Raw genomic sequence first — 27,996 nt, 5'->3', positions numbered from 1 at the left:
CACACACGCACACACACACACACACACACACACACACGCACACACACACACACACACACACACCGGCCATAGACTAGGACTACTTCCTTCAAAGTAAGTCATTCATTGTCAGGAAAATTGGAAAACAGTGTTTCAAATCAGAAATCTATAACAGCATGATGCTAAGAATGCTAAGAAAATAAATAAAATTACAAAAATAAATGAGAACATCACCAGAATAAGTTTGAATTAGAATAAAATCATAGCAGTATTACATCGTTCTGTTAATATTACGACTTTATTCTCCTAATATTGCATTATATCTCGTACTAGTTTGACATTTTTCTTGTAATTTTATGACTTATTCCTCGTATTATGACTTTATTCATGTAATATGATTTCTGTCTCTATTAGTTTGACTTTATTCTCGTAATTTTATTACTTTATTCTCATAATACGGCTTTTTTTTATTATTTAGACTTTATTCTCGTAACACTGACTTTATTCTTGTAATATTATGACTTTGTTCTCACGTTTTTAGTTTTTGAATAAATTTCAGAAAACTTTGCTTTGATTATCCTTGCACATCTTTTATGCTGCATTTTTTCCTTTCACTCAACCTTCCATTGTAAACTTGGAAACAGCACTCAGCTTCTTTGGATTCTTTAGATTTTTTTTCTTTAAATAATGAACTTTAACTAAATTGTGCTATATTACAACATACTGAGATACACATGTATATTTTATTAGCTTTAGTTTAGACATAAATTCCTCTCCAGACGTCTACAAAACAAATAAACTTCCAACCTCTAAACTTGAAAGCCAAATATCCATTTTCCTCTCATAACAATAGTGAATGAACATCCTGATTTCCTGCTATAAACATCTTGTTGTTTTGTACAAAAGCTTTTCTTATAAAAAAATTCACACAACTATATTCTTTTTATGTATTGAAATGAAGCAGGATGAAAGCACATCAACAGGTTATCACACATAAAAGTCCTGACTTTTATTGATGGAAAATGATTCACATGGAGTTTGTGCCAAAAGTTTCAAGCCAGATAAACGAGTCGTTAATCATTGGTTTGAAATGTCAGACAATTAGAGAACATTTCCTCTTGTCTGAGTTGCTCTTCCTGCTGCTCTGTTTGTGCCAAGACTTTTATGCTTTTGTTGACAACAGCAGCTTCCTGTTAGCACAAGCTAACACCATATTTGGAAGTTTGGACGTTTTGTCACATAATAAACATGATTATGAAAAGAAGTTTGATTAGTGAGAAGAATGTCCTTTTAAGTGGTGAACTTGAAATGGAGTTGGTTCAGAAGAAGAACTGATTCTTCTTCTGTGGTTTCATCAGGACTTTTTCTTTTAGTGTTAATTTTAATCACTGGATGTGATTTTTGTGTTTCGTTACTGAATTTTTAACAGAGTAGAAAAAGTTTTCCAAAGTATTCAGCTACATATTCTGTTTAATTCCTGCTCCAGTTACGCATTTTTATTTATTTAATATATAACTGATTCTGTTATTTAAAATAACGTAAATTGATCAAAATTAAAGAACAAAATGTTCAGTTTAGATTTTTTTTCAGGATTTGCAAACAAGTGAAAATAACAAGAGGATAAAGTCATAATATTTTCATTTTATTCTCATATTTCTTTGGACTTTATTCTCAATATTTTGACTATTATGTCATTTGCATGTTATTCTCATAATTATATGTTCAAATTAATATGACGTTTTTCTCATATTATAACTTTATTCTCAATATTATGACATTAATCTCATTATGAATTTATCTTTCTAATATTATGACTTTATTCTTGTACTAGTTTATTCTCATAATATTATTTTATTCTTGCAATTTTATGACGTCATTCTCATAATTTTATTCATTTTAAATTTTTTCTTAGTGTGGTCCTAAAACTCTGTATTATTATTTCCTTTGTAACAAGACATTTATCTATATATGGAACTAATTTTTCATCTATATTAAGGAATTATTTACTTAGAACAAGCTCCTATATCTGGATAAAAAGTTAATTGTAAGATAAGTTTGTCTTATTTCAAGCCTACTATGATATTTGTATTAGAAACCAAACTAAAAATACTTTTTGCTGTGATCTTGGTTTAAATATTGGCGTTAATAAACCCAAACCGGACCGAATCCGGCCTCCATGAAGAACGAAACGGCTGAAGTCCGTCTGGCTCGCTGTGATCTGTGTCACTGCGCCTCGGGGGAAACTCAGCCATCAGTCAGTGGATCCACCCATCCATCCTTCCTTGGTGCCCAGGGGCCCCGGGGGGCCACTCCTAACCCCAGAACGCCGCACCCTGCGTGGGATGAAACCCGGCCGCGCGCCTCCGAGGAGCCGCCGGCCTCGACTCGTCTTACAGGGCGTCGATTCAGCCTGAAATCAAACCCCGGTGAGAGAGCGCATACCTGGACGGCCAGACAGATAGATGGGTCCGCAGACAGCCGGGCGGATACGTGAGCGCAGGACGGACGGACCCATCCAGGCCAGGCAGGGAGGACAGGGAGGCGTCCGCAGGGACAAACCGACGTCAATAGAAGAGGGAAGTTCATCGCTTTCCTGAGGGACGAGGTTTAAAACTTTCCTCAAGTTTATCGGGGTTTTTTGTGTTAAAAAGTTGAAATCTGGTACAAAACATGGCTGTGGGAGGAGAAGTGGAGGCTTTCTGTTTACCAGCTGTTGTTTCAGAACACACACACACACGCACGCACGCACGCACACACACACACACGCGCACACCACATTAGTCTGGTTCGATGAAACTCAGTCAGCACATTCGGCAAACAGAAAAGGAGATTTTAAACCCAAATCTGAACACGAAACCAGAGTTGGGTGGTAACTAGTTACTTTTACTTCAGTGACTTTTTACTTTTACTTGATTCACAAAAGCAGCACATTTTCGCTGCACAAATGTAGCTGAGTAAAGGTGGGAGGTTGGTTGACCTTTCCTGACGTCTGAAACATTTATTACCTTTTATTGATATTGGCACAATCAAAAATTTGCAGCACAAACGTAGCTGAACTGTTTGACATCAGATTTGTTTGATTTTGGTGCTGGTTGACCTCTGATGACCTCTGGAAACTTCTTCATTAATTGTGCTGCTATTAAAATAATAGCAGCACAAAGAAACATTTCTGCAGCACAAACATTTGACACCAGTTTTATTAGATTTGGCTTACAGGGTGATTTACATTTTGACCTTTAAACTTTTGTTAAAAGCAAAAGCAGCACAAAACATTTAGCAGCACAAGCATAGCTGAGTTGATTGACACCAAATTAGTTTTATTTGAAGAAGGCGGGAGGTTGGTTGACCTTTCCTGACCTCTGGAAACATTTATTAGTATTTAAATAACAGCAGCACAATTAAAACTTTTGATGCACAAAACTTTGACACTAATTTTGTTAAGTTTGTAGAGGTGGGGATGGGGAGGAGGGGGCAAGAAAAAATGTTGCAGCATAAAGTTAGCTAAGTTTTCGACACCAAATTTGTTAGATTTTGTAAAAGTGAGACGGGCGGAGAGTGGTTGACCTCTGATGATCTCTGGAAACTTTATCTTTAAAATGATAGCAGCACAAAATAAAATCTTTGCTGCACAAATGTAGCACAAATATTTGACATTAATTTGTTAGATTTGGGTAACTTCAGGGTGGGGTGGGGTCGAGGGGTTGGTTGACCTTTTGACCTTTAAACTTTTGTTAATATCTTGAAAGCAAAAGCAGCACAAACAAAACTGTTTGCAGCGCAAATGTCTAACACCAGTTTTTTAGAAGGAGGGAAAAACTTCACTCAGGTTTGTAGTGAGATGTTTTTCTAAAACTGAAAAAAACAATTAGAGTGAATGTTACAAACTGAAAACTTTGATGGTACCCAATCCGCTCCAACCCAAACGAGAGAAAAAAAATCTGACTTCTGCTTGGGATTTTTAAAAAATATCTTTTTTTTTCTTTTTTTACATATTCTGACCTTTTCTTTCCAAATCCCTCTCTTCTCTTGCCTTCTCTTCTCCTCATTTCAAGCATCTGTCCAGAAGTTAACATGAAGGGAAATCAACTTTGAAGCCTTGCAACCTCCAGGCGCCGCGGGAAGACGGCAAGAAGTGTCGGCAGATGAAGAGGGAAATGAAGAAGAGGAGGAAGACTTTGTTACTCAGGATTTTCCATCCAACTATCAAGTGAATTTTACGCAAACTTTAGAAAACTCTCAGAAAGTAAAATAGAAATTGGGCACGCTTCCATCGGAGGAAGTGGAAGTTGATGGGAGCAAGTTGGTGCAGATAGAAGATGGGAGCCGTTTTGTTTTATTCTGAATCCAGGAAGTGAAAAAGCGAAGTTGTCGGCCTCGCCATCTGTCTGCTGAAATCTTGCAGCTCCGGCTTTCTGCGGTGTTTGGTTTCCTGACATTAGCAGACCCCGTGGCGGCTCTTTGAAGCTTCGCCGCTGCTGCTCCGGCTCATTTGGTAACAGGTTGGGAATGGGCCGCTGGCGAAAAACGAGACCCTCGTCACCTTGGAAACGGGTCCCCCCCTCGGCCCCTCCCGCTGCCGCGACGCGGTTTGGAGGAGGAACACGGTGACATTTAGCCGTTTCTGAGGACGAACAGGTAAATTCACAGAAGAAAAGATTAACAGACAAGCTTTGATAAACTATTTTTTGGTATTTTCCCTTTTTTCTTGGTTTGTTGCTTCAATGTGAGAATCAGAGTTTATTCCCACTTTAACAAAGTTAGTTTTGGTGCACTGCAAAAACACAAAACCTCACCAAGTAGGTTCTAGTGCAAATATCTTGGTACACTTGAAATAATAAGAAAACTAACTTAGAAGTGACGTTTTAGTACAATGTAGGAGCTTGTTTTTAGTAAATATTTCCTTAGTGTTGATGAAATAGTTCTAGCTTTATTGGAAGATTATTTTACTTATAATTCTTCCCGTGTTATCAGTGAAATATTTTTCTTAATCATTATCAAGAAATTATTAACTTAAAACAAGCTCTTATATCTGACTGAAAAGTTACTTGTGAGTTTTATCTTATTTCAACTGTACTAAGATATTTGTATTAGAAACTAGACAAAACTTATTTGGACAGATTTTGTGTTTTTCAGAATCAGAATTCCTTTAATGTCACTTTGCACAAAAAAACACAACGAAATTTAAAAAATGTCAACTCTCAAAGGCCAGTCAAATAACTGAATAAATAAATAAATGATGATCAGGTTTTAGATGGACCTGCTAGCGCCTCCCTGAGGGCAGGAGTTTAAGACGTGGTGCTCGGGGTGCGATGGGTCGTTGGTGATGCTGCGGGCTCTCCGGAGGCAGCAGGTGGTTGGATTATTTAAATCCAAATAATCTACTGCTGGCCACGGTCTCAACTCAACATTTATACTTCCATGTGAAAATTTCTGCAAACAGTTGCACAATTATGCAAGCGTGCATCTTTGAAAAGCATGAGTGGAGCCTCCTGCACATCCAACAAGAATGCAGCAAGTGGTTTCTGGATGGAGACGCAACAACAAAGCACTTGTTCTTTCTAGCAGCCATTGCACAGCGCATACAGCAGTAACAGCAGTTGGATTGCTAGGTAACAAGGCTCGGCTTAGCTGGGGTTGCTAGGTAATGGTGTGACTTAACAACTAGAAGGTTTTTGAAACAGCTCTTTTTCCAGACACCAGAAAACATTAATTTATCAAACAAAAAACAGCCGGGTGTTTATTTTTAAGCGGTTGGTCTATTTTTAGGAGCAGTTTGAACCCAAATGGAAATACAAATATATGCAAAATATGACTTGGACAGATTTTGTGTTTTTCAGAATCAGAATTCCTTTAATGTCACTTTGCACAAAAAAACACAAGTTTGTTTTTTTCCATCAGAGTGGCGGAAATGGGCTTCCATACAAATGAAATACAAATGTATTTCATTTGTATGGAAGCCCATTTCCGTATAGCTTATGACTAAGCTATATGGTAAGTTTGAGATGATAACAATCTCATACTTATCATATAGCTTAGTCATAATTATGAGAAGTCTATTTTTGTCATCAGAATGGCAGAAATGGTCTTCCATACATTTGCAATATTGTGGATTTAAAAACATTTGGGAAGAAAATATAACTGTATGCAATTGAGCTACAGTTCTCGTAGTTGGTGTGGAAGAAAATAAATGATGACTGATGGAGCTGGAGGTAATTATCATCAATTATCATGGAAAATATTATAAAATATAGCAAAATAGCGGAAATGGGCTTCCAATTCAAATGGTATGTACATAATACCATTTGAATTCAAATTTTCTTTACATTTATTAATTTGTTTTATTGTATTTTAATGTCATGTCTGCTTTGGTCAACATCAGTTGTTCTTAAATCTACAAATAGATTTGACTTGAAGTAAGTAATAAAACTCAAACAGTGACCAGATTTTTCCTGAAAGCTTGATAAAAATGATTTGTTATAACATCTGCATTTTTCTGCACCAAGGCTCTAAACATTTCTCTCCTCAGCGACCTGAGGCGGCCGCTTCTGAAGTACTTTGTCAGTGTTGTGACACTCACAAGACTCTCTCCTTCAGCACTTTGAGTGAAATTAAGTTTTTCCTGCATTTTAGACAGTTAATTATACTCACAACTAATTATCAACTGGCAGTGCCACTCAGATAAACTCAAAGTGAGTCGCAGGAACAAATCAGGAGCAATTTTTCTTCTGCAAACATCTTTTCCTGGCAGCAATCAGGCGGAGATCAACCTGATGCATTTAAAGTAATTTACATTACTGCCTATATCCTCTTCCTGTAACATGTACAGTCGAGTTTCTCTCTTTTCGCCTGTTTTGCCTCCATTTTCTCTCTCTCTCTCTGTGCTGCTGATTAAGAACACAACCTGTTGTTGTTGCACCTCTTTCCTGATTACCTGCTATTTTTTCCTCCTTCCTCCGCTTCATCTCTACCTCTTTTTGGCCTAGCTGCTTGCTCAACCACACGCTGTGTGTGTGTGTGTGTGTGTGTGTGGCAATGCATGGCAGCCTAACGAGTTTGATGGCTGTCACCTGATCTCGGTGATGAGGGGCTGCTGTCGTAGCGAGAGGAGAGTTAGGTTTCTCCGCTGTAATTAGTTTTCCCAGCCTCTAATTATACGAGACGGAATTACAAGCCTGATTGACTGTCCTTTAAGCATTTTAATTCACAGAATTACCCTTTTTCTCTCTCTTTTTTCAAGAAAAAGTGGGAGAGTTGTTGTTTTGACAGGGATGGTCACCGAACATTTTCATGGATGAAAACACTTTTTTAAAATTGGAAAACATGCTACTATATATGATAATATGACAAATATTCTCACATTATAACCCAACACAATTCCCAAAGCAAAGTGCAGGTGCTTCACTGCTGTGTTTGATTCCCGCCCCGGTCTTTCTGCATGGAGTTTGCATGTTCTTCCTGTGCATGGTGGGTTTTCTCCAGGTACTCTGGTTTCCTCACACAGTCCAAAAACGTGACTGTCAGGTTAATTGGTTTCTCTAAATTGTGCATTTTTTGGTTGTCCTGTCTGTCTCTGTGTTGCCCGTTGACTGAGTTCAGTTATACATTCATGCCTGCATAAACGAACCAGACTTTCTAGACAAACGGATTGGAGTTTGATTAAACCTGCAATCAGACTCTAATGTGGGCCAAAACAACTCTGGTTTCCTTCGGTTCGGTTGAAGTGAACTCTGGTGCAGTTCGGATGCATATGTAGCCCAAATACCTCTCCAAAAGCAGAAAGTGGACTACAGCGCATGGCATTCTGGGTAAATACAACCAAAACAAACATGTGTGTGTCTAGTGCTAACAGGAGAAACAGCTTGTGAGAAACTAAAGACAAAAAAGAAATCCTACAACTGCTAAAATCTGAAGATCCTTCATTGTTTTTTTTGTTTTTTTACATCTTATGGAGACGGAAGTTGCAGTGTCTTATTCAGAGGTTTTTGTGTGTTTTCCTTCAATAGTTTTTGGTGCAGCGCCCCCACAGGTGAGGAGGGGAACAGGTTTTTCAAAGGGTTTGGTTTGTTTCACACAATGGACTGTGAAAGAAAACCACAGCAGCTGAAAATGTAACAGTTGCTGCAATTTTGATCTCAAATCAAACTATCAGACTATCAGGTGTGAAAACAGATTGAACCTCAGTGCAACAGCAGAAATCAGATTTTTCTTAAAATGGAATAAAACAACTTTTGCTGAATATTTAAAAAATGAGCATTGAAATAGAAATGATTAATTCTTTCACCAAAATGTTTTTTTAAAGATTACAGCTTGTGATGAGTATTTCCTTTTTTATTTGTGTTAACTGAATAAAGTGTTTTGTCTTTGCCTCCATGACCTGAGCTCTCTCTGATCTCGTTAATAATCCGGCCGACTGAAACGAACTCGCTGCTTCCAGCTCTTCTTCTCTTCTTATCATGCTCTTGTCAGTCTTTTCCTTTTCTGTTTTCCTTTTGTTCTCGTTTCTTTGCTCTCCGTCCTCCTCCTCATCCCGTCTTTCCGCTCGGTTCTATCTTTTCCTCGGTCTGTTTCTCATTCTCGCTCCCTGCAGACTTCTGACTCTGATAGGGCAGCAGCCTCTCAAACTATTAACTCTGCAATCCCTTAATAACAATCTCAATCCCTCCATCCCTCCCTCCTTGTGTCTTTCTCTGAAGCAGTTCATTTGATCACTTTATTCGAACCTCCCATTCATGGGGCTCAGATCACACAGGGGGCTGTAATGACAGCACATTTATTAATTAATTGCATGTGTAATTGCTAAAATTAAGTTTTGGAAACTTGGTAATGATGTGAGGAATTACAGGGGACGGGCTTTGAAGACGAGCTCCCCCTCTAGTTCTTGTGGGGAAGGATGGATAGAAAGATGGAAAATAAAAGCGGGGGGAGGAATAATCCAGGAGGGGAGAAGTGCAGAAGGGACCGCCGATCAGAGCCCAGAGTTTTGTCTCTGGGCTAATCTTCTCCTCTGAAGTGGTGTCATGGCCGTCACTCCGCTCTTCCCGGCAGTCCCGATCTGTCCGTTGTGTGGCTGCAAATTCTCTCCATTGATTCAGACTGGGCTACTTTAATTAACTTCCTCCCTGAGATAATGGCTAGCTCAGAGGAATCTGCTCTTCGCCAAAAAAAAAAAAAGAAGAAAACTCTGAGAAAACTTTTCCCTGCATCTCCAGAACGGCTAAGGCGGCGCCTTCCGCTTTGGCGTAATTTATTTTCTCTTATTGTCGAGACTTTGTCCAAAAAATTAGATTTGAACATGAGTGGTGAATTGTTTATTGTCTGGGGTATTCCAGAGCAGATGTAAGTCCTGGGTCTCTGTGTGCCGAGAAGATAGGAACAGACTCCATTATGTGTTGAGTGTGTAATTTGACTGGATGGACGTGTGGATGGGCAAAACGTCCTTGGAGGGATAAATGGTTTATCACACGTGTGAACTGTTGAAAAGAAGATGGCAAGAAATGGAGGGAAGAAAGAGGTGTAAATATAGCACATTTTACCCATAGAGCTGTGCAAAAGTTATGGACATTAAAGTATGTGAATTTTCTAAAAATAGATCTTTAAACTACTGTTCAAATAATATTAACAAATAGTGATTTTAATTTTCCCCTTTAAATTTGACTCTTTGCGATATTAAACAAACTTTATTTGATAAATAGTTAAGAAATATAGCATTTTTACTGTACATTACTGCACAAAATTACTGCTGTAGCATACGTCATGTACCCAGAATGCATTGCAGTGTAAACAACATGACATTTTATTTAAACATCCAACTACAACAGCGTAATAAGGCTTCTGAATACAAAAAAGGAGAAAAATTTCGCAAAAAAAAAAAAATCTAGAAAAAACAAGGGAATGTCTGAGCTCCAAAAGTAAAAAAAAAAAAAGAAAATAAAAAAGCCTGAAAAAAAACTTTGAAATTTTTAGATTAATATCAGAACTTGTGTAGAAAAAAAACGTGGAAAATTCTGAATTTAAACAGTAAAGAAAAAAAAGTAAACATTTTACTCTTGAAACTCATGAATGTACATGTTTTGTTCTGGAAAATTTCTGAGATTAATTTAAAAAAAAATTATGAGTATTTTGCGGTAATTTACTCTTCGTTTCTATCTACAGTGACCCTAATGCACCATCGTAGCAGGCTGCTCTGTTTTTATAAGATAAAATAAAAATCACATGCAGGTCGCCATGTTGTTTACGTTGCAATGCATCCTGGGTATACCTAAGGTATGCTAGGAGCCATAGACATAATATAATTATATATTATGTCTATGCTAGGAGCTACGAAGCTAGCTCCGTTCGGCCAGCACAGTAATTTTTGCGCACTGAGTAACGTTCAGTCCTTCAGTTTGAACCGGAGTGAGTTGAAATGGAAGAAGAAGCAGAAATGACACGGAGAAATGAAGATGCGAAGCTGACCGGCTTGATTAGGCTGGTAAGTTTCACCTGTCGGTGTGTCGAGCAAACCAAGAACGGGGAATTGAGGAGACTTGAGGATACACGGTTTGAAAAAGAAAAGGTGAAACGCTGAGGAAACAGGCACAGGACTGAGCTGTTGGGGCAACCAGGTGAGAAACTGTTAGCATGAATTCCAGGTGAGCTAACCATACCTGTCTAAACCAGTCTGTACAGTTGTTATTAAGCTAACTGCACCGTTTTAAATCTGGGTTTTTTTTGGCCACTACCTCGAACAGTAGCTTATAAAATGAGGAAGTGTAAATACTTACATGTTTGACTAGGGCCAAATTGTTATAAAAGAGAACTGGGTCAAGTTTAAGTTCAACTTTATTCCTATAGCAGAATTCAGTCATCAGTTATAAAAACAAGTAATAAACATTGTACTTTGCCAAATGCCATTATCAATACACATCAGATAAATTGATCAATGTTTTGTAGTTTTCTGGAAGTTTGTTCCAGATTTGTGGAGCATTGAAGCCGAAAGGGGCTTTTTGACGTTTGATTCAGGTTCTGGGGATGCAGACCAGAACCAGAACCAGATCCAGAAGTCAGTGTAAGAACCGGGTGATGTGCTCTATCTTCCTGGTTTTAGTGAGAACATGAGCAGCAGCGTTCTGGATCCTCTGAAGTGAAGACTGTTGCAGTAATCAGTGCCAACACAGATAAATAAATGGATGAGTTTCTCTACGTCTTCCTGGAACATTAGTCCTTTAATCCTGGAAATGTTCTTCAGGTGACAGAAAACTGACTGAGCCATTTTACAGAGGAGCGATGGAATCAACATGTTTTAATGACACATTACGGTACAGCTGAAAAACCACCTTGTAACAGTGTTAAAACTTTTTGGTGTGTTTCCATTAAGCCTATTTATTTCTTCTACGTTTCTGCCAGTAGTAACATCCAGCTGTTAATCATGTGACTTGTATGATGTGAAAATAGTGTTTTTCTCGCAGTTTTTGCAGCAAAGAGTTACTCTAAACTGAAGCAGATTTTCTGTACCTCAAACAGAATCTTATTTAGTAATTTATTGTTTATTGTTTATTACTTATATCCTTATAGACTCTCCATTGGAGTCAAGTTTGTTCTCACATCATACATTAAACTAGCCAAGGGGTTAACGCTTTGGCAGTCCGTGTCGTTTACTGCTCTCGACCATTAAACCTCTCCAAAGGGAGACAACATCTCATCTCTATGTCTCTGTTTTCGCTGAAAGCGGGCAGCTAATCCGCATCGGTGCGGAGGGCGGGGGGAAGAGCCGGCCTCTCCGATGTGAGGGCTTGTGATAGCAGAGACACTCGATCACATTTATCTGCGGTTTACACCTTCCTGTCTTGATCTCTGAGGTATACAGGGGATCGCCTTTCTGTCTTTAAAAAAAGGGAGCACATAACGGAGGGCAGAGGAGGGGAGGATGGATGAAGAGGAGAAAAGAGGCCGGGGTTCCCTGTGTGAATGCTGGTTGGAACTGTAAAGCGAGCCGAGCGACGACAGCTAAATGCGCTAATTTTCTGCTGGGACGCACACTTTTGTCTCGCAGGGAGGGCTCAGGACTCTGGGGGATCAATAACTTTTCAACATTTCAATGGTTCAGCTTCGACTTTGGCGACTAGATTTAAGCCTTTTTGCAGGACACCTGATGAGTATCAAGTTCCTGCCAATCAGAAAGCAAAACACTGTACTGCAGATGAGGGCAAGAAACAGCTCAATGTTTCCAAAAACCTAATCAAAGCAAAGCATCGTATTAAAGCTAAAAAACTAATTTTACAATAATTGATTTTTTTTCTGTTCTACTCTGCAAAAACACAAAATATTGCCAGGTATTTTTGCCTGTTGGTACACTTTAACTAACCTACAAGTAAGTTTTCAGCAAGATATAGCAGCTTATTTTAAATAAATAATTCCTTAATACTGAAAAAGTTTTTCTTTTTTCACTCATAAAATGGGAAAATGTTAAGTGAAATGATCTGCCAAGGCACTAAGATATTTACAGTCGAATCTAGACCAAAAATATTTTATCATTTTGTGCTTTTGCTATGATAAAAATAACTGTCTTCATTAATCCTGCAGAGAGTTGTAACTAACCGAGTAACTAGTTACATTTACTTCAGTATCTTTTATGAAAAGTACTTTTTGGAGTATTTTTACTATACTTTTGTACTTTTACTTGAGTAATTTTATTATGAAGTATTTCTAAAATTTCTGGATTTTTTTTCCACCGAGTGAAAAACAAACATGTTTTAACCAAGACTTCACCAGACAGACACACACCTGATGTTTCTGTTTAAGTTTTATAAGTTTTTTAATGACAGAAACTGATTTAGAACATTTTTCTTTTGCCAGAGTTTTGTTATTGTTTATATGAATTATTGTCATTTTGGTTTTTAAAATACAAAAATTTCCACTTAACTTTATATTTTGGTCTGTCCAGTGTCATTTTTAAATATTAAATGATTGATAATTTGGTCAGTTACTCAGTACTTGAGACTTTTTCCCAAATACATTTTCTCTTTTACTTGAGTAAAGTTTTTGTGTACTCTGCTGGCCACGCCCCCAACTCAACGTGGAAATGATCCAAAATGTCAGCTAAACATTGTGAGAAGATTTTATTTCCAGTACATTTAACTCAGTTGATACAGTTTTAAAATCAATTCTAGAAAATACCTTTTCCACTCTGGTAAATAAATGGCTTGATTACATAATTGAAAGCCCAGATTTTATTTGACATTCTGGCTGGCAGCGTAGCAGAGATCCTTCAAATTACAGTGCACAACAACAAAGTAGTTCTTTCATTTCTTGCCATCTCAGCACTTTCTCTTCCTAACAGAAGCAAAAAGAGCAGAACTTTCCCTGAGACTGACAGCACTTTATCTCATTATCTTCAGTGATTCCCCTGCCTGAGGGCCGCCATGTTGACGGATTACTACCAAACATCGGCAAACACAAGACCAAGCTCAAAATTAAAGGAAAATGTTTCACAGAATGTTTTATTTAAATGCTGTTGTTCTTGTTGCTTACATTTATATCCATCACTTTAACAAATTCTGCTAATGGTTATCACGACATGGCAATACACTGCAAAAACACAAAATCCAACAATGTAATTTTAAAACAGAAGCGACAAATAAAGTGAATTATGAAATCTCTTCAAAACAAAAATATTTCCAGACTGAAGACATTTGTCATCCAGTTTTTGGTGGAAAGAGAGAAAAGAGAAAAATAAGTAATGCAGATGGTAATTACTGAGCTTGTTTTAATTTATTATATGATTAACTGATTTACTGCGACAGGCCTACTGCAGTCTCAGCGGAGTACACCCTGCATACTTGTCCAATCCATTACAAGGCAGCACAGAAGCACACTAAACTCCACTGCATTGATGCTGTGCACTGCAGTTGGTAGTTAAGAAAATCTGAAAGTTAGTAATTTCACCATTGATGCTTCAGAAACCTGGCAACCTCTTTGAATCACACACTTCAGCTTTTTCTAGCTCAAATCCCACCATTTGGTTTTAAAACCACAGAAAATCGACCGTGGTATTGTTAGTTCAGTAGAAAATTGAAAATTAAGCTAATTGTCCAGTAATGGAGTCATGTTGGATTTCACCAAACTCCTGAAAGTGACCCATTCTTCCTCAGGTGTTTTTAGAAACACTGAAGGTTCTGGATTTTATACACCTGAAAGGTGATTAGTCAATATTTTAGCAGGATAGTGTATCAATTTAAGGTCAATCCTTTTTCCAGATCAAGAACAAATCATCTATATTTTTAACCTCAGCGGAACTCTGCCTGTTACCTAGCAACCCTAGCGGAACTCTGCCCGTTACCTAGCAACCCTAGCGGAACTCTGCCCGTTACCTAGCAACCCTAGTTGAGCTCCTGCACGTTTGGTCAGCTGGTTATACCGCTGTATGTGCTGTACAATGGCTGCTGAAAAAGACAAGTGATTTTTTTGTCGACTTACCATCCAGAAACTACTTGCTGCATTCTTGTTGGTTGGGCAGGAGTCTCCACTTCTGCTTTTTGAAGATGTGAGTTGTATAATTACACATCTGTTTGAGGCCATTTTCGCGTGCGAGTGTGAGCGTTGAGTTGGAGGGGTAGGGGGTTTGGCCAGCAGCAGCTTATTTGAATTTAAAGTGACAGAGGCCCTAAAATGGCTCATTCTCAAAGGAACTCAAAATCTTATTATCCAAGAATGATTCTGTGAAAATAAATGTAATGAACATGTTTTGTATAGGCCATAGACCTGTGAATCATATTTCAAGGAAGCATAATAAGTGCTGTATTTCCATTTAGCTCAAACACCAAACAATTTAGATGTTAGCATTGTAAGCTAAACATGTAAAAAAATCTGAATTGTGGAAATAATTTCTTTAACCCTTTATGACAAGTTTCATTTGATTTAACAGTCAAGGAAAAAGATTTGGTGCCTTTCTTTTGCAGTATAGGTAAATATCTGTAGTCATTTAGATTAAAGATGGAGAAAGTGGAGAAAACAGCTTTCTGTGAATTAAAATTGTTTTGAGTTCAAGTTCTGCACAATCCCAGTCTGTGTTTTTAAATCAGGCTGTTAACAATGGAAAAACTTTGAAAAATAAGCCAAACTTCAAGTTCTGAATTGGCAGAAACCTCCAGACAGGTTCATCCAGACCATGCAGAGGCCATTTAAGGCTAAACAATCGGGCTCTCACACACACACACACACACACACACACACACGGAGGGGGGAAAAAAACGGACAACGTAAAGGAGCAATAAGCACTGATAATCCTCCAGGATCCTTCATGGGAACAGGCTCTCTCTTTTTTAGTTGTAATTATCCTCTAATATGGACTCTGATGTCGTCTCCGTTTCCCCCTCACACACACGCACACACGCACACACACACACACACACACACACACACACACACACAAGCATACAGTAAAGTTTTTGTGCACATCCACACACACATTATTGCTCTGTGCATCATTACACTCACTGTATAGCCTTACACAGGTAGAAACCTGAACGCTGTGTTAAGCTGTTTAAGACTCTTTTAGCTTCATTAAGGCAGACGGAGCTCGGTCAGACAAAGTCGCTTTCACTGAGGTCCGCGCCGTTTGGTCATGCTTAATTTAACTCGGACCAAATGTCAAGTCATTTTCAACTTTTACTCTGATTCTGCGCTGTTCTTTCTCCTCCTCTGCTCCATAATGCCAACAATTATCATACAAATATGACGCAGTTGGAGTGAAAATGTGCTGACAGGGATGTTTAAATCACACCTGAGCACAAAAAGTGCTCTGCCAGTGGTTTCACGTGACTTTTCCACCTGAGGAGAGGTTGATTGAAGACAGGAAAGCCGTCAGAACTTGGAGCTGAGGGAAATAATCTGTCAGGAAAACGCCTCGTGACTTGACAGGAGTCGGTATTTTCTGTCGGTGCGGTTGCTTTAATGTGGCTTCGCTTTCTGGCAGGACATTAAAATAGACTGAAGAGGTTTCAAATGAGTGTAATTACTGTATAATAAGATGAATTATATTAATTCAAAAGTAATTTTCCTCCTGCAACATTTATTCAAATGTAAAAAATAAAATTTTCTCTGCGTTTCTCTTTCTTGTCCTGGATTTTCTTAGAACTAAAATTCCAAATAAGCACTTCTAGACATTTTCTCTGCTTTCTGTAAAAGCTGGAAGTCCTCAGTCTGTTTTCAGCTACAAATAAGTTATTTACAGATGAAACATTGATTAGTGAGTTGTTGCTTCAAACCGCTGCTGTAGCGCTGGCCTGCCACCAGGGGGCACTGCTACTTCATGCGCTCCTGACGCAGCGCGGAAGAAACGGCTGAGTGTGGTGACAGTTTCTGACACAAAACAAAAACTGTGATTGACGGGAAATAAAATGTGGGACGAAGAAAAGACTTCTGTAAAGAAAACTGAGGTACATAAACACAAGATGTTAACTTCTCTTGGAGACATAAAAAATAAACTTTTGTTTCGCTGTGGGGCAATGTCAACTTCTTTGGTCGTTTTCTTTATAAATACACACTTTTATTTTTTATTTTTAATCCACAAAGTTTTTGAAAGAGGTATCAAGCTGCAAAACATAATAAATTTTAACTTTTCTTTTAGTGATCTTTGGGAGTTTAGCTTCAAAACAAAGTTGCCTCCACTTTGAAAGCTTATTTTTCCAATGTGATTTTTTTTATAATTTCTCTGGATTTTACCTTGGACTTGACCTCTAAGTTGCTTTCTCAGCCCTGAGTAACCTCGGCTCTCGTTTAGGACCAATCAGAAAAATAAAAAAAATGCATGCTGCTGCTGCAGCCACAATGACTGACAATGGGTAAGACTGCACAATGAGCTGAAAAAGCGAGAACATCAACTTTTGTGGCCCACTGCAAGGGGGTCAGAGGTCAGAAACACAAAGCCTAAAGGGGAAAAAATATCTAGAAAAGTCAACAGTTTGCTGTAGGAATTAACATGTATGACTAAAAAGTTAAAAACTGCATAAAATGAGGTAGAAGTGACCTTAAAAGTCTGAAAGTGAACATGAGAGAGAAGAAGAGTTTAAAGAAAGTTAAAGGTGCTTCGTACAAAGAATAATTAGAAAACAGTTGCTCAATTTTCAGATGATTTAGGATATTTCTAATCCCAAAAAGATTGTTTTACTCTTCGCTTTTAATAATTTTTGCCAGAACTATACATTCTAGAAGATTTATATTAAATATTACTATAGCAAAGCAATTGACATTAAATCACAGCGGATACTGGTAACAATTCTAACTTTTCAAGAAAATTTTAAAGGTTTTTAGGGCATTTTCTATTTATTCTTTCTATTTACTTCCCGTATATTTTCACTTTGATTGTTAGATGACTTATAGCAGATTTAATGTCTTCCTTTTTATCCATTTAAAATTTTCTTTGGCTGTTTGGAGGCATTGACCTGCTGAAGATCCAAACCTCCCAGTCCAAGTTTTAAGAAATACACTAATTTCCATACAACCTCTTCGTAGCTCAAAACTTTATCAATAAATTAGAATATTTTGCTAAGTTGGCTTATTTCCATTAAGCAAATTTGGTTACGTAATTCCAGTTTGCGCAATTTTAAGGTCAGTCGCTGCATATCCTTTATAAATTTACGCGAAAAATGTGTTCCCATTGCAGTTTTGCAAAATCCACAAATTTCAATACAGCTGAAACCTCAACCTAGTGGAAAACTTTATTTAAAAAAACCAATGTGTTATTTTCTAAGTTGGCGTGTTTCATTCCATTCCATAAGAAAATTTATTTTGGTAATTACAATTTGTGCCACAAACCAAAAACAAACCGTCATCCTTCCACCACTTCCTGTCATCTTCTTTGTCGTTTCCACCAGTGGTAACATCTGGTTTTATTTTCATGTTTCCATGAAGCAAATTAATTTTTGTAATTCTGATTTGCACAATTTTATGTCAAATAGGATTGCATCTGTTCTCTTAATGTTTTGTTGTTAAAACATTTTGTGGCCGCATTTAATGAGGTTTGAGGTCCGTTTCGTAAACAGATAAATCTTATCTGGTGAGCGACAGATGCTTTTAGGAAAACTGAAGCGCTAATTCCAGGTTTTCCTAAACTTTAATTAGAGTGGTCTTTTGTTGAAAGTTCAGAAGTTTAGGCATTATTCTGTAACCAATGATTTCAGTAAGTTTTGAAACAATGAGATTGAATCAAATTGACTAAATCAATTGAGATTTCCTCTACTGTGTTGTTTCGCTCTTCAAATCCCCAACTGGTCACAAAGGGAATTGTTCCTTTCCACTGTCGCCACGTCCATCAGCGGTATGAGGGACTATAGAAAACGTTTTACTAGTTTGTGTTTTAAAAAGTCAAGTTTATTTGTATTGCACGTTTCAGCAACAAGGCAGTACATTTTTTATGAAACCTAAAGTAACTAATATTACATTTTGTCAAGTGCCAACACCAGGAATAATCATCACTAAATAAATTAATCAATGTTACAGCTGTTTTTGATCAACTCTGAACGGGAGGTTTTTTAGTCTGTTTTGGCGGTTTGCAGTTTTCTGGAAATTTGTTCCAGATTTGTGGTGAATAGAAGCTGAATTCTCCTTCTCCATGTTTGGTTCTGGGGATGCAGAGCTGACCAGAACCAGAACCTGAGTGATCTGGAAGCTTGACTAAAAATTCACTGCATTTGAAAGCATTTGATTTAATCTGAATCTATATTATTGGAATAATCTGATTTCAAAATCCTACTTCTTCCTGTAAAGTGAATCGGTTTGTTTTGTAGGTGCTGTTAGCCAAGAATAGGTGTGAATTGGGATTGTATTAATAAAGGAATTGGAACTGATTTTATTTATTTCCGGTTCGTCTGTGAAGGTGTGAATCGAACTCGGATTGAAACCAAAAAAATCAAAGTCTGGTCCGACTTCAAACCTCGATCTTGGTTTGGTTGAAGTGAACTCTGGTACGGTTTAAATGCATATGTGAACACTAAGCGGACTAGAAACCAGTTCAAAAGCAGGAAGCGGACTACAGCGCCGGGCGTTCTGCACTGTTAGCCTAACGCTAGCGGGAGAAAGGACTTGTGATCCTTTACCAGAGACAAAAGAGAAACCCTACAACCGCTAAAATCTGACACCACTCCATTTTCATTTACATTTCGTGAAGAAGGAAGTTGCGCTCAGTGTTTCCTTCAGTGGTTCTTGGAGTGGCGCCCCCACAGGCAAGGAGGGGAACAGATTTTTAAATTAGTTTGGTTGGTTTGAGTCAGTGCAGGGAGAAAACGAACTACAGCAGCTGAAAATAAAACAAATGTTGTGATTTTTGTCCCCAATCAAACCAAATCTGAAAACACCGTCGATTAGAGTTGGTGATAAAGACGTTGAGACTGAACTTCCAAATATACATTTTTATTCAATAAAAGTTTAGCTAACTATGACAAGACCAGATCTAGTCATAGTTTTTTTTTCTGGTTTTTCTAACCTGAAAAAAAGAGCAGAAGAAAAGATGGAGAGAAGTTGAAAACAGGAACAGAGACACGAGTCAAAAGCCTGAAAGTGTTTCCTGAGCTTTTATTCAAATCTACGTGTTCGTGTTGTGTGTCCGTTCTGGAAAAAAAAACAAAAAAAAACATCTGTGGTCACAGTGATGTCATTGGCAAAAGAAGAGCAATTAACCATTACACACACGTGCACACACACACACACACACACACACACACACACACAGAGCATGGTGTGGGATAAAACAGAGCTGTAAAAACAGGACCAGCTTGCGGCCAGTCAGACCGTTACCCAGAGTGCTTTGGGCCTGGATGGTTGTCAGTAGGTTCCGGTCGGCGTGGCAACAAAGCTTATTAATCTGCTGATGGAGGGCCAGCTGCAGAGGTGGCAGACACACACACTTACACACACACACTTTCACACACACACATTTAAGCAAAGACAAGCAGTCACCCTTTCACACACACACACACACACACACACACACACACACACACACATCTAAAATAAGCACAAGTGACTATTTGTTGTGATGAAATTTGCACGCATGCACCGCTCTCCCAACACACGCCCAGCGCTGCTGCTCACCTCCACATCCAGCGCCGCGTCCTTTAAACACAATCTGGCAACGTGCATCGCTCACCTTCTTCTTTTTTTTTTTCTCTATCATTCAGCATTTCTGATTGGTTTCGCAAATACCGAGAGAAAGAGAGTAAGCCTGAAAGTGTGTGAGTCTCTCTTTGTGTGTTTTTCTACAACTTTAATGCTATTCCCTCAGCATATCCCTGCTGGTTGCCTAGAGACAGGGATTTGAGCGAGGCCCCTTGGTTCATTCCCACACAGTCCTCTGGTGTGTGTGTGTGTGTGTGTGTGTGTGTTGAAAGGATATTTCTCCCCTATGCCTTTTGATTCGTTCTCAGTGTGAAGCGGCTCCCTGCAGAGACAGTATGGGTGGGCAGAGGAGGAGGAAGAGACGGAAAACGGTACAAAAAAATGAGAGATGAAGAGTGGACAGGAAATCTTGAAAGTGAAAGAGCAGAAGGACAGCAGGTTGAAAAAAAGAAGTGATTGAAGGAGTGAAAGAAAGGAAGAGGGGAAACGAAGAGAGAAGTTAGGCTGAGTGAGCGATGGAGAAAAGAGGGCAAACATCAAGGTCTGGAAACAGACGGCCAAACTTTCTCCTTTTTTTTGTCCACAAAAACAAGAGATTCCTCCAACAGGAAGAGGAAGTTTCCAAACCTTCAGCAGTCCGGGTCAGGACTGTTTAGGACAGATTTAAGGGTTTCAAAAGGCTACAAATCTAAGCTGAACTGTGATATTTTACAGAATTATATATAGATGTGAGTGGAGTAACTAAAAATTATACTAAAGAGTAGAACTACTTCAACAAGTAAAAGTATCCGTCCAAGAAATTAGAGTAAAAAAGTATTTGGTAAAAAGTCGACTCAAGTACTGAGTAACTGATTAAATTATAAATCACTTAATATTTAGAAATTACATCATCAGGTGGACCAAAATATAAAGTTATGTGGAATTTTAAGAACCAAAATGACAATAATTCATATAAGTAAAAAAAATAAAATCAGGTAAATTAAATGTTTCCAAATCAGTTTCTTTCAATAAAAAAAAAACTTCTGAAATTTCAATAAAAACTGCAGGTGTGCGTCTGTGTTTGGTGAATTTCTGGTTAAAACATGTTTGTTTTTCATCCAGTGGGGAGAAAATCCAGAAATTTACTCAAGAGAAGAAATACTTCATAATAAAACTACTCATGTAAAAGGAAAAAGTACATCTTAGTAAAAAAATACTCCCAAAAGTACATAAAAAAAGTTGCTCCCGTAAATGCAACTAGTTACTGCACAACTCTGAACTTACACTGCAAAAACACAAAAGCATTTTTATGTAGTTTCTATTGCAAATATCTTACTACACTTAAAATTAAACTTACATTTCAGCAAGATTTAGTTGCTTATTTATAGTAGCTAGTTTCAAGTTGACATTGATAAAAAAAAATCTGATTATTTCATTTATAAGTTTGGAAAATGTCTTGTTTTTAGTGTGCTAGTACTTTTTAAATGAATATTAATTAATTTACTTACAACAAGCTAGTATATCTTTCTGAAGTTACTTGAAAGTAAGTTTTGTCTAAAATATTTGCATTAGAAACTAAAACAATAAAACTTAAGATTTTAGATTTTGTATTGACAGTTTTCAAACATACATTAAAAAAAATCCTAATCTCATCATGCCATTCAGATTATTACCAAGACTCAACTGTAAAATGTTTAGTTTTAGGTAAAATAATCTGCTAATGGTAAATTATTGGTTGTTTGATCAGTGATTATTAGAAACCTATGTCCTTTAGGTACAAAGTGTTTGGAGAGCAGAAGTGTAAAGTATTAAAATATTCTCTGTAGTTAAAAATATTCTCTGTAGTTAATAATTCTCTTGATGATATTTTAAATAAAATTTGAGCCAAACCTTGAGACATTTAAAAGTGAAGGTTTCTGGAAACACCACTGGAATTATATTGACTCAAAATATTTGCATATTTAAGCTTTACGTGGCGTAAAAGCAGTTAATCACGTGTGAAGGCCTTTTCTGAAGGTTTTATAAGCTGAATGTAAAAAGTTGGTCACACATTTTTCTTAAAAATATTTTTTTAGTCCACATTTTTACCTTTCTGCAAGATGGATGATTCACAATGTCAAAGTAATAAAAACAGCAGCTATAAATGTATTTTTTATACCTGAAAACAGTCAGTTTTTAGCTGACCTGTTGAAGCCAAAAGTGTTAAAAATGCCCAGAATAAAGTTTCATCTGGTTTGACTGTATGGCAGCAATGGCCTCCGTAAGTATCCAAAGTTTTTTAACTTTGCTACATATTGTCACGTTAAAAACTTAAGCCTGAATGTATTTTATTTAAATTGTTTGTAGTAGACCAACACAAATGCACTTTTGCTAATTTTGAAAAAGTTTAGCGCACTTAGCCTCCCCCTAAGCTAAGTGCGCTAGCGGTAATTAGCGGTAATTTACCTGCTCGTTTTCTAAACTTGAAGTTGAACAAAGTTCAACATCTGTGTTGAAGTTTTTATTGACTTTTAAGAATTCAAGTACTTAGACATTTATATTCATGCTCTTATTTTGAAGGGGCTGGAAACTGTTTAAATGGCAGTTCCGTTTCGGTCTCCCTCCACCCCCCAACAAGATAAAAACTTAAATATAATATCTGATGTCAAAATTATATTGGTGAATGTTGTAGTCTTCCAAGGGCAAATGTAATTTCAATTAGCGCTATAACATTAGCTTTTGCTAAACTACATGTTGTTGTAGCGCTTTAGCATTAGCTTGGACTAAATTTTGTGTTGTATTGAGCTTTAGCACTATCTTCCTCTAAATGACATGTTGGTGTAGCGCTATAGCGATACCGGAACTAATGGTTATTAGTGCTTTTGGGTTAGCATTTTTTAGTTGGCTACCTCTGCTTTTTTTTCTAGACTTCAATGAGAGAAACTTTTTAACCCTTGTTAACCTTTTATTGTGCCCAAAGGGATCAATAAAGTATTTTTATTTTTGTATTTTTTTTAGACAAGATAGGAAGACCATTTAAAAACTAAAAATAGATTTAAAAAATTGTGTTTGTCAGTTGAGATTTAGAAAATGTAAACTTTTTGCCCCACATGTGAAATATTATATGTGTGGCAGAAACCAAACGCTGCACATCAGTCTGGAAACACAATCCTTGTTGTGAAGCATGGAGGTGGCGGGATCATACTGTGGGAATGCTTTTGTTTAGCTGGGTTGCTAAATGCAGGACACTCCTTGGTCCACTTTGTGGTGTTTTATTATGTGAAATTCCTGAAAACGGCATTAAAATGTGACCAAGTTCAAGCGGTGTAAATACTTTTGTAAGTCACTTTATTAGCTGCAGTTTTTACTTACTTGCAGCTACAACCACATTTACATACTTAATGTTAGATGAGAATAACTTTTTGCTGACAATGGTGATTTTTTTTTTCCAACAGTGAGAATAAAAATTACTACTCCCGTGGCACTAATAACAGCTATTTCAAATTACAATGGAAGTTATCTTTGTTGTACTGTCATGATGTGAGTGACTGAAGTTTCAATTTCCACAAATTTCTTCCTACGTCCGTCAGTCTCTTTTTCTTTTTTACGGATTAGTCATCTTCTTCCTACACTGTACTAAGAGGGAAAAATGACAATTTAATTTACTTATTAGAGTTTTAGGAATCAGAATATAACCAGGGTCTTAAAAGCAATCAGTTTTAAAATATCTGGAAATGGAAACTTTGCAAACTTACTAGGTTGTTTAAAAATAATAACAAATAAATGCAGTTATAAGATCATCTTACTGGAGAAGCAACCCTTAAATGTTAACCATTAATACACTGGAAAAGCAGAATATCTAACACAATGTTGTTTAGTTTATGGTGCAAATATCTGTACTTTACATTTTCCATTGTAAGAAAATTATATCCATAATAATTTTATCCTTATTATAATTTAAAAGTCTCCATCTGCACCTACTGGCCAAAATTGTCCCAATTTGGAAAAGCAGCTCAGGGCCACAAAAAATCAGTCCAAGGCCACAAACGGCCCCTGAGCCGCACTTTGGACACCCCAGTAAATAAATATTAAGTAAATAAATCCTTAATATTGATGGAAAAATCCCAGTTCCACTGGCAGATTATTTCATTTATAACATGGGAAAAACGCTTTGTTATAAGAGAAATATACGTTATAACATATGCCAGTAGAACTAATAATTTATCATCAATATTAAGAAATCACTGATTTAAAACAAGCACTTATTTCTTGTTGAAAAGTTACTTATTAGTTAGTTTTCTCTTATTTCAAGTGAACTAAGATATTTGAACTAAAAATACTTGATAAGATTTTATATTTTTTGCTTTTCTCACTCAAATATTTCCCCTCGCTTGCTTTTTCTTGTCCTCCTTTTTGCTCCTTCATCATCTCCTCATCATCACTTCCCCAAAACTTAAAGCCTCCTGATCTGAATAAGCCCCCCCCAGGGCCCCCCCTGCATACCTCCCTGCTGATGTCAGACTCTAAATGAACCGCCGCGTCCATGGCGCGTCTGCGTGTTCGTGCGCGTGTTCGTGTGTGCGACTGGGTCAGGCTTGGTTGCCAGGACGATAGGCACTCCAACAGCTTTCTGCGCCGACGCTTTGAGCTCTGAGCCCCCCTCAAAGCATCATGGGAAAACAATTAAAACCTCCTCCAAATCTCTCTTGCTCTGCCTCTCGTTCCTTCTCTTTGTCATTCTATCCCTCCTTTTCTCTTCATTTCCCCGTCTAACCCTCTCCATCTCGCTCGCTTTCAGACGATCTTCACTCAAGCTTGAGCCTCTCTCTGAATTGAAAACAAGTTTTTTTTATTTTTATACTATTTTCCACCTGAGATGTCTCTTATAGGAGCAACACAACAGGGGAGCTTTATGCTAAACACTATAGTCTGTGTGCATATGTGCGAATGCACCTGCGTGAGAAGGATTTTCTTTTAATATTCATAGTTCAGTGGAGTGAACTTTTGTTTAGTTACCAGTAGATGTCCAGGAAAAAGTCTTAAATTATACCTGAGAGTTTGAAACTGTGCTCTGAGTTTTATCTGTTAAAACTCAGGTTTCAACAGATACATTTATTGATATTTAACTGTCCTTTACATGTTTAACATTTACCTACAATAAAACATCTTTTTAATTTCAGGAACTAGCTGTGAAATTTTTGGGAATCAAGAGTCGCTAGAATTAAAATATGAAACTAAATGTTTATCTGCCTTTGCAAACGAATAGATTCTAAATTTTTTGACTGTTTCAACTTTTGTTAAAATGCTTTCTTTTTTTTTTTTTAGCTGTTTTCTCTAATCTAAACATAAGTTCTGCTTGTTATTAACCTCGTAAAATCTGACTCAATTGTTTTATTTGTATACAGAAAGTGTAGTCATTTATAAAAAAACAATGTTGCTCAGCAGATCACAGCAACCAGAAAGTATTGAAAAAGCACTTTTAAAATAAATTATAAAATGTCTTGCATTGCAAAAACACAATCTGACCAAATATTATTTTATTTTGTAGTGCAAATATCTTGTATTCTTTTCAAATTCATTTTAAATGAGACCAAAATAACTTACAAGTAATATTATAGTGAAATATAGGAACTTGTAAGTCAGTAATTCCTCAACATTCATGAAAAAGTTTGAGTTGCATTGGAAGATTTTTTTTTTCCGCTTATAACAAAACATTTTTCCCATGTTAAGAGAAATAATCTGCCAGTGGAACTAGTACTTTAAAATCAATATTAAGGAATTATTTCCTTAAGAAAAGCTCCTATATCTTGTTGAAAAGTTACTTGTAACTTACATTTGTCTTATCTCAAATCTGATATTTATAATAGAAAATAAGCACTATTTGGTAGGAAATGAAATTAAAATAATCTTGTTCATGCAATAAGTCATTAAATCATGTAATCAGTTGCATGAAATATATTCATAATCCATCCAGTCAGAGGAGACGTTGGTGTTTTATTCAGGCGTTGAAGCGACAAGCCCCGCCTGCGTGGGAGTGGCTAATTAATTCATTAGTTGTCATTGATTCTGTGTCATTCAACACGTTGGACTGGTGCACATCGTTTAATGAACTGTGATCCTGTGAGAGCTCTGGTGGAGCCAAGAACAAAAACAAACCATCATCATCCTTCTACTTCCTGTTGTCTTCTTCTGCGTTTCTGCCAGTAGTAACATCCAGTTATTGATCACATGACTCGTGTGATGCAAAAAAGTGTTTCCATTGTTGCAGTTCTGCGAGACGCATCTATTTCAGTATGACTGAAAAACAACCCCATCCTACCGCCAAAGTTTTATTTAAAAAAAAAAAAAATTTTAAACTTCCATCTGGGAAAACAAAAATTAAGAAAACATTTCTCAATGTTTCATCAGGGAAATTTAATTTTGTACATTAAATTTGCGCTATCCGTAGCTCTCATGTGACATCATGCTTCCATAACCTTTCTAACTGACAGCCATCTTGGTATTCAGTTGCTATGGAGTTGCTATGACAACAGTAAACAATCCAGAAGCTCCAGCTCTTGCCTTGTTCCTATTTAACTTATGAACAATATAAGTACATTACAGCTATTACTCATTACAATTTTTGAATACTTTACCCACCTCTGTGTAATACTAAGATAAATATCTGTGATATTTAATGTAGTACTTACTACTGAACTAGCAATTAGCTAGCTAAGATGGACATGTAGCCGACAAAATCCTGGTTATATTCTGTTTCTGAATGTTTTACATATTATTTCACAGATACCTTATATTAAAAGTAGCTAACCTGCTAATCGGTCCAGTAACGCCTGGATCAAAACCCTAAGATGTTACATGATACCAGCTCCTCTTTATCTGGATGCACATTTTCCATCTCCATCATTGTGATTTGCATTAATGCATTTTCATTAACTTATCCCAGCTTTTCATCTTCACATGCGCTTTGCAAATTTAATTAAGCCCTGCTTCCCGTCTTGTTGCATTCCACAAACAGCCGAAATAATTTTGGGAGCTGCATTAATTTACTGCACATTGGCATTTCTCGTCCCAAGCCGTCACATTTTCTGTCTCTGTCTGACAAACTTACTGTAGTCATAGATAATTCATTTGATTCCAAATTACAGCTTTCCGTGGTGCTGCGCGCTCTGCTTGCAGTGGTTTGTTGTGACAGGCGAGCTCGCCGCTCGTCTCCAGCCGTGATTTCTGTCGGCTCTGATGACAAAGATATCATGCAGAGCGTCTTTAAACATGAAGCTGACATGTAGCACTTATCCACTCACTCACACAGAACAAGACAGAGGTTGCCTCTCATGACACCTCCCTCATTTTCCATGATGCACATGGAAGGGGTCGCCTCCGCATGACGATTAATAATAATGAGAGTTCTTGAACATTTTGGGATGTACTTTTTAGAGTTGTTTTTTTTTCTTAGGATGGGGAGGGAAGCTGAGAGGGGACAAAAGCTGGCAGAGAGCCATTGTGTTTCCATAAAATAAAACATTTCTTCTATTGTATGTGAACGATCCACTTATGAACACAGTTACATTGTTCAAGACTTTCGTGATTCTGATTCAAATTTGCATCAAAGGGTGCGTTCACACTGCACCCTGAAGTGACCCAATTCCGATTTTTTTGACGTAATGCGACCTGTATCCGATCTTTTCATGGCAGTGTGAACAGCACAGGTCGGATTCTTTTTGGAATGTGACCCATATCCGATACGCATCCGATTCAGTATTTATTATGTTCCTACTCTATTATAACTGACACAAAACATCAAGTTCTGCAGGAACTTGGTGAACCATTTGATTTACGTGACCCATCCATGAGTCTCAGAAATAGAAAACACAGTGAAACATGATTTCACACTCCATTTTTCTAAATATTTTCTGCTAATGCAAAACAGGAGGAAATTAAAAAGCAGAACAAACATAAAATTGAAAAACC

The 27,996-nt window shown here is 37.2% G+C and overlaps 2 long non-coding RNA genes across 4 annotated transcripts in view; both read left to right on the top strand.

Annotated features, from left to right (window-relative positions):
* The window catches only part of LOC103155243 (uncharacterized), a 116,331-nt gene that overhangs the window by 10,168 nt on the left and 78,167 nt on the right, over positions 1 to 27,996 (top strand). The window lies entirely within an intron of this gene.
* Positions 10,243 to 13,450, top strand: LOC107833637 (uncharacterized). The gene is made up of 2 exons (XR_001659405.1): positions 10,243 to 10,583; positions 13,356 to 13,450. It is a non-coding gene; the product is annotated as an uncharacterized LOC107833637 (long non-coding RNA).

Source organism: Poecilia formosa, unplaced genomic scaffold (genome assembly GCF_000485575.1).
Source record: "Poecilia formosa unplaced genomic scaffold, Poecilia_formosa-5.1.2 Scaffold419, whole genome shotgun sequence".
Classification (NCBI taxonomy): domain Eukaryota; kingdom Metazoa; phylum Chordata; class Actinopteri; order Cyprinodontiformes; family Poeciliidae; genus Poecilia; species Poecilia formosa.
The sequence above is the reverse complement of the archived record's forward strand: the minus strand, read 5'-3'. Positions and strand labels throughout refer to the sequence as shown.